This window comes from Malus domestica, chromosome 15 (assembly GCF_042453785.1).
Source record: "Malus domestica chromosome 15, GDT2T_hap1".
Classification (NCBI taxonomy): Eukaryota; Viridiplantae; Streptophyta; class Magnoliopsida; order Rosales; family Rosaceae; genus Malus; species Malus domestica.
In genome coordinates this window covers 51,403,187-51,416,914 of record NC_091675.1, presented here as the reverse complement: position 1 = coordinate 51,416,914, position 13,728 = coordinate 51,403,187, and the positions used below count along the sequence as shown (strand labels likewise).

At 37.7% G+C, this 13,728-nt stretch overlaps 1 long non-coding RNA gene across 3 annotated transcripts; it reads left to right on the top strand.

Moving 5' to 3' along the window:
- Positions 1–6,245: 6,245 nt before the first annotated feature.
- Positions 6,246–11,298, top strand: LOC139192424 (uncharacterized). 3 transcript variants are annotated; one of them, XR_011576592.1, is made up of 8 exons: positions 6,246–6,382; positions 6,521–6,574; positions 6,907–6,951; positions 7,364–7,446; positions 8,103–8,173; positions 8,709–8,750; positions 9,296–9,349; positions 10,986–11,298. It is a non-coding gene; the product is annotated as an uncharacterized lncRNA (long non-coding RNA). The 3 variants fall into 3 exon arrangements; XR_011576591.1 differs by lacking the exon at positions 6,246–6,382 and adding an exon at positions 8,438–8,567 and having other exon boundaries at positions 6,392–6,574; XR_011576590.1 differs by lacking the exon at positions 6,246–6,382 and having other exon boundaries at positions 6,392–6,574.
- Positions 11,299–13,728: the final 2,430 nt, after the last annotated feature.

Genomic DNA, 13,728 nt, shown 5'->3' with positions numbered 1-13,728 from the left:
GATAGGTAACAATCAACAAAATTAGTTTTAGCAAGACTACGACCGAACCAAATGGCGGGCATTGATCTCTACCTGTATATACCATCCCTGTGGAGGCTGTGTTATCATCTTTCATTTTCTCACCATTCTGATCGAACCACCGTCGCCGGAAACTATGCCTTCTCTGGCAAGTTTCCGGTGAGTAATTGGAGTAGTCCCTGTCATTGTCCTTTTGTCCAAAAATCCCTCAATCCGATATAGTTCGCTCACAAAGTACTTTCTTCACAAGGTACTTTCTTCAATCTCTTTCTTGCTTTCAATTTTCTCAGCAACCAAACGATGGTAAAGATTGCAGAACAAAGCTTCAGTCAATACAGAAATTGCTGATGTTTACTTATCAAATTTGTGGATGCAAATTTCCGCCTTCTTCTTCTTGGACAAAATTGCACCTACAAAACAATTAACACCTTGGGTCAAGGCCAAGAGCCTCACGCACCCATGATGAATGGGGGGCTTTGGCCGAAGAACCTCCAATGCCAAAGTTAGAATTTAGAGAGAAAAGTATTTGGAGAGTTTTTGGGAGTTTTGCAGGAGTATGGAACTTAGCTTTTTAGAAGAAATAGGGTCATATATATAGGGAATGAGGTGGCCGGCCCTTAGAGGATTTTGTGTGAAATGGTGATTAATTTGGTGATTAATGGATTAATTAGGAATTAATCCATTAATTAGCCTAATTAGTCTAATTTGTATGGAGGGTTTTGAAGGTTATGGAATGAGGATGGATGAGACAAATTTGAACTTGTTACCTATTTTGGGTACTCCTGATTTGGTTGATGGATGATTCTCCACTGCTCGCGTGTAGGAGACCCGGTATGCCTCGAGGGTAAATTTGTCATCTTCACCCAAAAATCCACGTGTCGCCTTGTGATTATTTTTTGCTCCACAAATGCCCCCACACCTGCTAGGCTGCTCGTAAGAAAGGGCAACAGGTGTAAAGATCTTCTTGCTCTAGGAAATTTAGGACTGCTTCCTGTTTTGATGTAGATTCCCTCTTTAATATGAAATTAGATCCTTCTAGGAAAGGGAAATAAATTTCTCTCAAAGCCTATTTAAGTCCACCTTAAGTGGGTTATTAAATCAACTTTGGAGAGTGGTTTATTCTACCCTACAAGAGAGAGAGAGAGCTTAGAGGATATTTGTTCCCCCTCCTCTAGCAATCTTCTATATGTTGCTCGTGCAAAGGATCGTCTTTCGTTGCTTTCTTCATCTTCTCCGTGCCGCACCAATAAAAACTTAATTCTTCTTGTCTTCTTTTTGGGTGGTGTTGCCACGGGGCAGTCGTCGGGGTGGTGCGACCCGTCAGCTAGCCGGGGCCAGGAGTCGGCTTAACATAGGCCAAGGAGGTGATGTGGCATGGGCCATTGCTTGAGCAGCTCGGCTTGATTGAAGCCAAGGATTGATCCAGCATGGGCCAAGGAAGTAGCGTGGAATGACAATTGTTTGGGCTGCTACATCTGGGATGTCTGCTGAAAATGAGGAAACTGCTTGAGTTTGATTTTTCAACTGCCATAGATCGAGCAGTCACGGATGAAGCTGCAAAGATCGGAGTTGCTGAAGATAAAGTGTCGGATGAGCGAACTATTAAGTGTAAAAGTGGCTGCTGCCCCCTAACCATTTGTTGCTTAGTTGATCTTCAAGCATTCGATCTTTTGAACTATGTGGGTTTCTTGCACTAGAGAGCAAACTCATATGGGTGTCGAGGAATTAGTTTACCCTCTTGCATTGGAGAGCAATTAGTTTATCCTATCACACTGGAGAGCAGACCCATATGGGTGTTGGGGAATTAGTTTACCCTCTCGCACTGGAGAGCATTTAGTTTATCTTCTCGCACTGGAGAGCAAACCCATATGGGTGTCGGGGAATTAGTTTGTCCTCTCACACTGGAGAGCAATTAGTTTATCCTCTCGAACTGGATAGTAGACCCATATGGGTGTCGGGAAATTAATTTACCATCTCACACTGGAGAGCAATTAGTTTATCCTCGCACTGGATAGTAGACCCATATGGGTGTCGGGGAATTAGTTTACCCTCTCGCACGCACTGGAGAGCAGACCCTTTTGGGTGTTGGGGAATTGGTTTACCCTCTCGCACTGGAGAGCATGGAAGTCGTTGTTGTGAGTGCAGCTAAGGAAAACTGGACTGCTGGGACAACTGAAATAATCCTTAGCCTGCGAGGTCATATTTAGCGATCTGCTTGAGACTTCAAACTGCTTGTAGATCTCGCGTAAGGGTGTAAACGCAATGAGCTGCTCCCAGAATTATTGTGCCATCATTAGGTGTTTCGTCGTGTACCTTTTTGAGGCTTGGTTAGTATGAGCCACATGGCAAGATCGGCATGGCTGAGAGCCATGGTGCAAGATTGGCACAGTTATGAGCCATGGTGATAGATCAATGGCTGCCAAAAACCGTGGAACTGGCTGGCGTGGTTGTGAAATCAGAGATGGGGCTGGCTTGGGCCAAGTTGTGCGCAGCGAAAGGAATTGTCTAGAGTGTTGAGAACAAGGTTTGCCCCAGGTTCTTGGTAGTCAGGCTAGTGTGTCTTTCTGGTATTCGTCTGCCTCTGGGGTGCGATTAAGTTGAGCTGTTACATTTGTCGGAACAGAAAAAGTCTTTATATCCGACAATCTATATGGGGTAGTCCCGTCTGCTCGATCTTGTCATTGAAAGATGACTCGCTTATATTGGTCATGTCTCATCAAAGCGCTTTGTTAATAGCATCGTTGTGCGGGAAATCGCGCAATCGCTCGATCAGGAGTATTTATACTTCTTCTTGAATTTGCCTTTGTTGGGGGTGGCAAAGCCCTCGGCTGCCCCGGTCGTGACCTGCTAGTCTAGGCTACTCTTCCATGTGTTCGACTCGTCTATGTCGCGGTTGTGGTCGATATGGTATGTTCCTAGTATGAGAGCGAGTAACTCGCAGGCTGCTGGTTGAACTTGAGCTGGATTAAGTGATTGCTTATCTCCGTCCGCTGTACTGCCTAATCCGATGTGAGGTGAAGGATGCTCCTTGCGAGCCTTGTCGCGAATGAACACTTTGCCTAGAAGGTTGCTCATGTTGATTATCGAAGTGTGGCCCCAACCGTGAGTGTACATTCGTCCGTGGGCCAAAAGTGCCCGCTTCTCCGCACGCTAAGACGGGAGTATACGTTATCTCAAGGGCCCAGTCGGGAGTGTACACTGCCTGAACGCTTGGTTCGTAACTGGTCAAGTGGCTGCTTTCCGGGATACTACTGGAGAGGTTCTTCGTCTACCCTTGTCCTACTTTGGGAGACCTTGTCTGGGGCACGTTGCATCTTGGTGCGCTGCAAGAGCTGGTTCACTAAAGTCGTCTGTTGTGTAAGGGCGTTCGTCAACTCTATGACTTGTTGAGACAAGTGTTGTTCGCCACTTGGATTGGAAGAGCTTGGAAATAATGTGCCTCCTTGGGCAGTGGAAGGGTGGTAGACTCCGGGCGCAAGATTTGAGTTGAGAAATGTCAAATCCGCGAAAAATTATGGTGAGAATGCCCCCGGCTCAATGGTAGGTCTGGATGGTCGAGATAATCTTAGGTCGACTTGGGCTGCTTGGAAAGCTACAGGAGCAGACCAGGCTGTGGGAGCAGGCTGGGCCACGAGAGCAGACTAGGCCGCGAGAGTAGGCTGCTCGGCGAGAGCAGGCTGGGCCACGGGAGTGGGCTACTGGTCGGGAGCAGGTTAGGCCATGAGAGCAGGCTGCTCGGCAAGAACAGGCTGGACCACAGGAGTAGGCTACTCGTCAGGAGCAGGCTGGGCCACGAGAGCATGCTGCTCGGCGAGAGCAGGCTGGGCCGCGAGAGCAAGTTGCTCGACAGGAGCAGGCTGGGCCACAGGGGGCTGCTCAGTGCGTGATGCATGCGAATGTGAGGCTTAGGCTCGGGCTCGTGCAAGCTTGGATGGCATGGCTTGGGCCATGGTGGAACCTCGTAGTGGTGGTACCACTCTGTCTATGACCACATTTAGCCTCGTGGATCGTAACGGTCCCATTTCTTGAGTATTAGAATTTTCACTTGTGGAATTTTCTAAATTTCTAGCCATTATATTTTTCTTATACATTTTATCAAAGAACCTTTGCAAATAAAAAATTCTAATAATAAGAACGTATGAAAAATATTCAAATTGACTAGAAAATAGAGAAAAACCTTTTTATGCGAGAGTCTTTTACGAGTATGGATCTCAACTCTCAATGAAAGCACCAATTTGTGGATGCAAATTTCCGCCTTCTTCTTCTTGGAAAAAATTGCACCTACAAAGCAATTAACACCTTAGGTCAAGGCCAAGAGCCTCACGCGCCCACGATGAATGGGGGGCTTTGGCCGAAGAACCTCCAATGCCAAAGTTAGAATTTAGAGAGAAAAGTATTTGGAGAGTTTTTGGGAGTTTTGCAAGAGTATGGAACTTAGCTTTTTAGAAGAAATAGGGTCCTATATATAGGGAATGAGGTGGCCGGCCCTTAGAGGATTTTGTGTGAAAATGGTGATTAATTTGGTGATTAATGGATTAATTAGGAATTAATCCATTAATTAGCCTAATTAGTCTAATTTGTATGGAGGGTTTTGAAGGTTATGGAATGAGGATGGATGAGACAAATTTGAACTTGTTACCTATTTTGGGTACTCCTGATTTGGTTGATGGATGATTCTTCACTGCTCGCGTGTAGAAGACCCGGTATGCCTCGAGGGTAAATTTGTCATCTTCACCCAAAAATCCACGTGTCGCCTTGTGATTATTTTTTGCTCCATAAAATTCACCCTTCTTTTTTCCTAGTAAGACATTTTGGAGTGTTCCGTTTCGATTTGGTGAGGATTATGGATAAGGAAATTTATTTAGTACTTGTGGTGAATTCTGAAATTTTCATGGATCAGTTCAATTTTTGAATAATTTAGGGAAATTCGTCGAAATGGTAAATTTTCAAACCCAAATTGCTGACATGATTTTCAGTGTGTCATCGATATTTAATTTATTTAAGCATCTATCTAGTAGCTTCAGTGTGAGTGCCAACTGAAATTGAACTGCTTAATTGCTGTTGGAAATTCAAATCAAATCAGGTTGTAAATGGCAGCTGCTAGCTGTTAGTTTCTTTACAGGTTGTATTCACACTTGCTGCAACTACAAAGACTAAAGTTTCCTCCATGTGCCAGCTGAAAGTGTGTTGAAGGACAGCAGCTGTGTGCTGCCATGTGATGTGCTAGCCGAAACTATGTTGATTGCAAGCTAGAAAGATAGCTGCATGTGTGTGCTAGACTGTCCAAAGTCCATATGATCTGTTTGTATGTGTTGTTGTGTTTATTTTATTAAAAGCACTTAAGTACTCCTTCTTTTCTGCTTGTATAAATAAGTAGCCCGTAAGGCTTTAGGAATATCTCTGAATTGTCATTCCATTTCAGAAGTGTGTTTGCAAACCTTTTAAATATATCAAAGTGCATTGTTTGCCAAAGCTTGTAGCTTCCCTCATTTCTCTATTTCTTTGTCCAATTTTTATTGAGAGTGCAAAGTGAGAGGTGTGATAGAGTTTGTAAACTTATCACCCATATATTTTGGTATTGAGTTAGTAAACCTCTCAATACCAACAATTGCTACCCAAATGATAATTAAACTGTTGAAGTGTGCTGCTATAACATTAGAGACCCATTTTGCGGCTTTCTTTTTCAGTTGTATCGACTAGTAATGGACACACACTCATCTGGAGAAGACTTCCTCGTCAAGGTAACGCAGCAGGGTGACTCTCTTCTGTTTAAAATTGTGTTTAGTGAGTGCTGAGTGGCTGAATTACTGTTTTCGTGTTAATGGTTGTAGGCAAGAAAGCCCTATTCTACTACCAAGCAACGAGAGCGATGGACAGAAGGGGAGCATAATAAGTTTCTTGAGGCCCTGAAGCTTTATGGCCGAGCATGGCAGCGCATTGAAGGTTACGATACATTTGCTTTATTTTTATCTTATCTGATTTGTTTGTTTCGTTACTTACAGCTACTGAGAGAGCTGGAACTTGATTTGTTTGCATTCAATGTGTAAAATTCTTGTTGAGATTGAGCTAAATCTGCTTGATAGCTCTTGTTAGCAACGACTTCATCTGCTACTTTTCATGTATTTCTTTTCTTTATTTATTAACATCATCCTATTTTAACCCCCTTTTTTCTTCTGTTTTACTTTTCACTCTCCTCTCACATACCTCAAGCTCCTTCCTTTTTGGCCGTCCATTTCTCTCCGTCTCAGACTTTGTTTTATGTGGCTGTACCGCTTCGTCATTTTTATTCTTCAAATTATTCCGCCTCTTGCTTTGTTGTTCACGAATTAGTTATCAAAGTTGTTTTCTTGAAAATCAATAAGAGGTTAGAAGTTTCTACCCATTTTTAATTCGGTCGGAATTTGTTCTGGGCTTATCTAATCCAACGTTTGCAGGTGAGAAAGTTGCAAATATTGATTTTTATTGAACTCTCTCGCATATTCTTCTTCCCGTTTTCTCCCAGAAAGAATCAACGCAGCCAGCATCTACCCATCAGCCACTGCTGCCTACCTGCAAGGTATGCATGTCTCTCATATCTCAAATCCTTTCTTTTAATTGAATTTTTTTTTAGATCATTTTTATTTTTCTGTGTTTGTATATTTCATTTTTGGTTTACTGTGTTCTGGGTGTTTATCAATTGAATTGCTCCAACTAATTCAGGGATGTAAATTTGGATTCCGAATGGGTTTTCGATGCAAATTTCGTTTTAGTTTTTTGGGGTTTTGATTCCAGGAAGATCCTGAATGCATAGCATAGTAACCCTCTTCTTTTCATTTCTTCTTCATCAATACTCTAATTTGATTTGATTATATCTACTTACGTTTATGTGATCAATTTATTGTGTTGCAGATTGACTTTACCTCTCATATAGTGAAGGTTTTCTTGGCGTTAAAGGTATGGATTTTTCTGTATTGTTGAATTTTTTGTGCGGTAAATTGAACCCAGTTTGTAAAAATTTGAAAACTTTGATGGGTTAGGAATAAATTTTAAATCTTTGTCATGGTTTGATATTTTGTACATCTTTCATTTATGTTCGACATGAATGTGGATACTTGAGTTTAGGTTCAATCTTTGATTTAAGTTTTCATGCTACACTATCAATTTCGGCGCAAATCTTGCATGATGTGGACCAATGAACTACCTTTGATTTTGAATACTGGAAAATACGGGTCGTTATATTTACAAATTGGCATGTTACACTTGCATAAAAAAAATTGTTTTCAGTTTGCCCTTAAGCCCTAATCTCTCTCTCCTCTCTCTAAAATCCATCTGACCAAGGTATAATGGGTATTGTTTCTATCTGCAGGTTGTGTGAAGGCCGAACAATGGATTAGAAGATGAACCAAGCCGGCGAAGGAATCATGGGACACGAAGCTCTAAATATCAGAGGTATAAATTCGCTTCCGTGATTTTTTTTATTTAATTAATTTCAACCGAGAGCTGAGAAATTCTTAGTCATGGATCTATGAATAGTGTCTGTGTTGAGTATCTGAGCATTTCGATTTTTGGTATCAAATTGTTGTAATGTCACTGTGTATTGGTGTATCCATGTATGAGTATGATTTGTTTTATTCATTGTTTCCTATATTTGATAATAAACTTTAATATATAGTTTGAATGGATTGAAGATTTGGTTTTGATGGTTGAAATATTTGACTGAAGATTTTAGACTCAATCAAATAACCATTTATAGGAAATTAACACACATATAAGACCTATTGTAAAAGAAAAATAAACAAAGGTGAAATCATTGTTACGACTATAATTTGGTTTTGTCATTTCTAGATGATATTTCTTGATAATTATCAAATAAAATCTAATTTTGACATGTCTACCGCTTGCATTGTACTGAAATATCTTAAATCTTTCACTTTTATACCGAATTAAGTATAAGACTACGACAATGTTTTCTAATGTAGATCCATGTGGCATATAGGAAACCAGAGCTTTTGGGGTTTGAATATTTTCCATTTTTAGCTTATTTTTGGGTGGGGAATTTTGATGAGTTTATGTTTTTTTTTTCCTCTGTTTTTCAATGTTTTCAGGCGGTTGGAGCTGAATATGGAAAAAGGTTTTTGAGGCTTCTAGACCTATTGGACCTCTCAAGGTTTATGTGGTAAGGAATTTATGGAGTTCTATGTATAGTAGTGAAATTGTTTCTGTGTTATATTGAATTTAATTTAATGGTTATACTTTATGCTATTATGGGTTACTATTGTTGATTTTTACTCTGAGTTGGATTTTTTGAACGACAAACTGCAAGGAGGTTTTCATAAATTGATATGATATGCCATGAAACTGAATGAAGCTTACGGTTGTATATTCTCTTATGACAATTTTGTGGTAAGTTTTTATAACACTTAATAGTTATATGTTCTAGGTTCTAGGTTCTGATGGCTAGAGGAATATTGTATCTATGACGCTTTAACTGTGCAATTAATAAAAGATATCTAAATGCGTATCAGTGAGTTTTTTCTAGCAAGTGTTTTCGAGTTCAACTCCTCGAAATGGTACATTCTTCTCTCTTTGACTTTTACTCTTTCTGGGTTTCTCTACTTCAGCTATTTCCATTGTTTGGTTGCCTAGAAAATTTTGGTCTTATTATTTAAGACCCCAGATTGTGAAAAGTTGAAATTTTTGTTCAATATTAGGCTATGATGGGATTGCCAACAAGAGGGATGACTACTCGAGATGTAAGTTCTTTTTCCTTTTGGATAATGTTTCATGGTTTCGTGTATATCGTTTCACTGTTTAAGTTCCAGATTTTTTTTCTTTAAAACAGTTGAATGTTTGGCATATGGGTTATTTTATTTGTAGTTAAAGTTGTTCTAGGATTTTAATAGATATGGTTTTTTAATTGAAATGGAAAATGATAATTTATCTGTTATCCTTGCTGATTATGCGAATTTTAATTTCATTGCATGTAAAAACTGACAATTTGACTGGGTGACTATTTGCTCAGTAGTCAAAGTGCTACAATTTTTAGAGTGCATTGCTCTATTTTGAACAAATCTTTATGTGTATATAGAGTCGTCAACAACTACTAATATTTTATGTAAATAATTTTTACACATCTCAATGCTTACAACACAGTTAATCCCTTTTTCTAACGGTTATATTTCATACCTATAATGATGTTGACATTCCAAAAAGGTCTTGCAATGCGTCCAGAAGGCTTTCAATATTGTTTTTTTTTAACTTTCGATGTCTAACAAGTATCTTATGTTTGTTTTTGCAGGAGCAGGGTGATTTTGGGTCTGTATATTGTCATTGATTTCAATTTGATTCCTTGGTGGGTTTGAATTTACAATAAGCTCATTTTTCACTCACTTAATTGTGCATAAGATTTTAATCTTAGTATTCCATATATTTTTTTCGTATCACCTAAATATCTCATAATTGTTTTCGTTTTGGCTACTTCATTGTGGATCATTACTTAATGTCATTTGGTTAGTCTGTGAGATTTGACTGTCTATGTTTAATCTATGTATTTAATAGATTATTGGGGGTCTGATGTATTGCTAATTAAGGACTGAATTCATCTTTATGATATGTTTGAATTTCTTGATTGAATGGACTTCAAAGTATGTTCTGATGCAATTGGAGGAAATAAATAAAAAGGGTAGTGAGATTGACTGCATAATTTGTATTTTGGGTTTAGTGACCTATAAAACTGCATAATTTTTTTAAATTCATGAACAGATTAATTGATAAATATAATGCTATTGAAAGCTTTTATTGTTGTGATTGTGTTGTGCTTGCTGTGTATTTGCTTAGCTTAATTATAAATTAAGGGTGGTTGAAAATTAAAATTTTATTCATGCATATTTTTTCCTTTCTTCCCAGCTATTAATTTGTTGTCGGGGGCTTTAGTTTCATTCATCTTAGAGAAGAGTATCTTATTACAAGGAACTCAATCCTTTTAATTTTCATCTACTTTTTGTTTGTAACCATTAAATGACCTAACTTTATATTTACAATTATGTTTCTGATTGTTGATATTCAGGTTATTAAATTTTATCATATATGTTATCATATTCATTCCAATAATTACCACTTGCTATGATACATTGAAAACGCTAATTTTGTGACAAGAAAATCATCTTATTCCCTGTTTAATAAAATTGTGTAGTAATTGGAGGAAATGTTTGATAATAATGAAGTTACATAATTGTTTGCGTTATTTGTAATCTCGCAGCAATGCGCATGCATTACTATCTAGTATATACTAAAACTCAAAACTAACTGATTCATTGTTCATAAGCATAGTGTGCTTCCTATTTGGTCCAGCTAAGTTTGTTTTATTACACTTTTTCCACTGTCTAAGAATATATATATATACAATTTATTGTTTCTCTTTCTTCTTCTCTCTTCCCTCTCGTTGCCCCCTTGCGACTCGCCATTTGAACGAGAAACCCAAAAATCATCAATTTCATCTCCTTCTCCAAATCAATACAGCCATACCTTCCATCAATCTTAATCCGCACCCGAATCCTCGAACCCAGTTTGGGTTTGACATTCCCGACGACTTTCATAAGTTTTCCACTGGCAGTCGGCCCTGCAACCACATATATCCGACTCAGGAGAGTCCCAACAACATTCAAGTTTCATGCTCGAATCTGCCCCTAGAATGAGGAGTTCCATTAACCCAGCTAGCGGTGGGTTTTTCCGACGAAGATCTAAGTTTTCTCTTATCGGTTTCAGGCCTTTCCGACCTTTTTTGGGTCTCGCGAGGGTGATATTCTTACTTTACACCCTCAAATTAGATTAGGTTGTGAATTTGGTGTGCAATGGTTGAGTTTTTTTGTTTAATGTGTTGGATTAGTTATTGTTGTTATATTTAAGAATTTGAATATGTTCATAGTTATTGATTTCGTATTATTATAGCATGATGCATGAATTGTGGTTTTGTGAAATTTTCTGAATAGGTTGTATAGCCGCTGGGTTTTGAGTATCAATTCATTGGGGATTCTGAATCAATTAACTGAGGAAAGAAGAAGTAAAAAGGCAAGGGAGCTGTTGAGATGGTTCTCTCCCTCGTTTAAAAATTTTAATGATGTATTCTAGTGGTCATCACTTAGAAGTGAGAGGTCTTAGTTCAAATCTCGTGGATGGCGAATTCGATACCAAATTAGGATGCTCATTGTGTGGCTTAACTAAACTCCTTCTCCTCTTAATGTAAAAATATTAATGTGCTCAAAAAAAAAATTAATGATGCATCTGATTTTATTTCGGGTTGAATTTCAAATTCTACATGGGCTCTGATAGGGATTTTGCCACCTACAAAAGTAGGGATAAAAACACTTGAAAATACTTGCAAGAGTACAAGATTGTCGTAGTATAGCAACTCTAGCAAGGTCGATCTCCACAGGGATTAGATGAATAATTTATGTAAATACCAAATCTTAATTAATTATTTGAAAACAAAGTTTAGAAGAGGTTGATTTTATGACTTAAAATATTAAAAACAAATTTAATTAAAAACAATTAAATAAATTGGCAAAATAAAAAAAAACCAAAAGAAAATAGTTTTGAAAATAAATTTGAGCATTAGGGTTCCACCGTCACCTTAACAATCATACGTAATTATTCCAATTATTTATGACTTACACATGCATATTTTGGAGGTTAGGTTTTCCTAAAGTATGTCATACTTGGAACCTCCAACATAGAACGTATATCTAACATGCAACCCGTCCGAAGCGTCCAGATCGAATGTGAACATGCAAGACTCATTAAGTTTTATGAAAACCTTTTGAAAAACCATATAACCCTTACAACGTGTCATCCATCCTAAGAAGTTACACATATTAACCACAAGAAGCCAGCGCCAATTCCAGGGATAACCCTCCGCCAAAATTGCATCAAATTACTTTTCTAAATATCCTAATGGTGGCCAATCATCAAGACAATTAGATAGTTTAAAGCACATTGATTAATAATTCAAAACTTGCATGCATAATATCATAAGCAAATTGAGAAGAAACTACATATTCTTGCTAAGGCTCTTGGCCTTGTCCTAGCAAACAAAACTAGTTACGAATAATATCATAAAACAAAATATTATTAAAAACATAGATAGAAAACACCTTGAAAATAAACTTGAATTGTCAAAAGCAGTTCTCCAAATAGTGCATGCATTTTCTCCTCCTCTTTAACCCTAATGGTTAAATATCTTATTTATACTAATACAAAATAAAACCCTAAAAGGTCTTAGAATAAAACTATGAAACATAATAAAATAATAAAACAGAAAATAAAAGGTTTCCTATTTGAACTGAAATTCGGACTTCCCAGAAAATCACACTTTTGACCAATCAAATCAACTTCGATTTGGTCCTAAAAGATCTCGTTTTAAAGCTTGGAACGTCCCTAACAAATTTTCAGAAGGAATCTTCCTCCAAATATGCCATCTTGACCTCTAAAATACCCAAAACATCCAGAAACGTCAATCTGGGAAACCTGCGCGCTAGGCTTTCTTTTCATCGCCACGGTCAAACGGCTAGGTAAAAAAATCTGGAATTTTTATACAATCATCTTGAAAGACTCATGAACATCCTCTAATTGTAATCACTCCAAAATTCATCCGTTTGATCACTTTTTTCTCCAGAGGAAGTCGAATGTCCTACATTGAAAATATATAACAAAGTATCAAAGTTCTACCAAAATAATCAATAAATTAATACTAATAATAGGGTAAAATATATGGTATAATATCGCCTCATCAGGCTCATGAGAAGTAATCTCTCATGACGGTTTGGAAATGATAATTTGTTCATAAACTTTTTTTATTCTGGTTGGACAAAATAGGTTGATTATCTGCAAATTTCATGAGGTTTTCAATAGGACTGTTTACCAACACTTTTGCATGTAACTAGTATGTACATACAAATTAAGTAATTGTACTTTTTCAATCTCGCTGCATCGCACGGGCAATGGTTGCTATATATATACCTAGATGATTAAAAGAATTCTTAATTTTTCTCTAAATTTGTATATGGGTTTTTAGACAAAATGGTCTCTAAATTTGTATTTTGGAACTTGATAATCAAAATCGATAGAAGTGGTCCTTGAGTTTGTCCACTGTAAATCATTTTGGTCATTCCATGAAAAATCTGTCAATATCCTCGTTAAATTGTTATGTGTCACTTGACCACCTCTTAAGGGTATTTTTGTCAAACCAACTCTTCCACTTAACTAAGATATTAACAGATTTTTCACGAAATTATGGTGAACAAACTCATGGATTACTTCTATCGATTTTCATTGTTAAGGACCCATAGTAAAGATTTATGCCAATTTCAGAAACCATTTACCTAAAAAGTCTTTGTATATTTAAACCTCCTTTATTAAAGCATATATAGGCAAAAAGAATGTTTATGGATAACAAACGAATGGGCAAAAAGAAAAAAACAACAAAAATGAAAAAGAGACGTACGATATACAATGGTTAAGCTTGCATCCCTGGCTATTAATTAAGTCAGGAATTGAAAAAAGCAGCATTATCCCACTAAAACATGGTAGCCCCGAACGAAGGACATGATTGGCAAGCTTATCATCAGACATAACATGCCTTGCCCTTCTTGTCTGTATGAGAAACTCTGGAGCTGATGAGGCTTATTAGGTCACGACAATGTATCCACTGAGAACGCAGAGACCAACGAGCAGAAA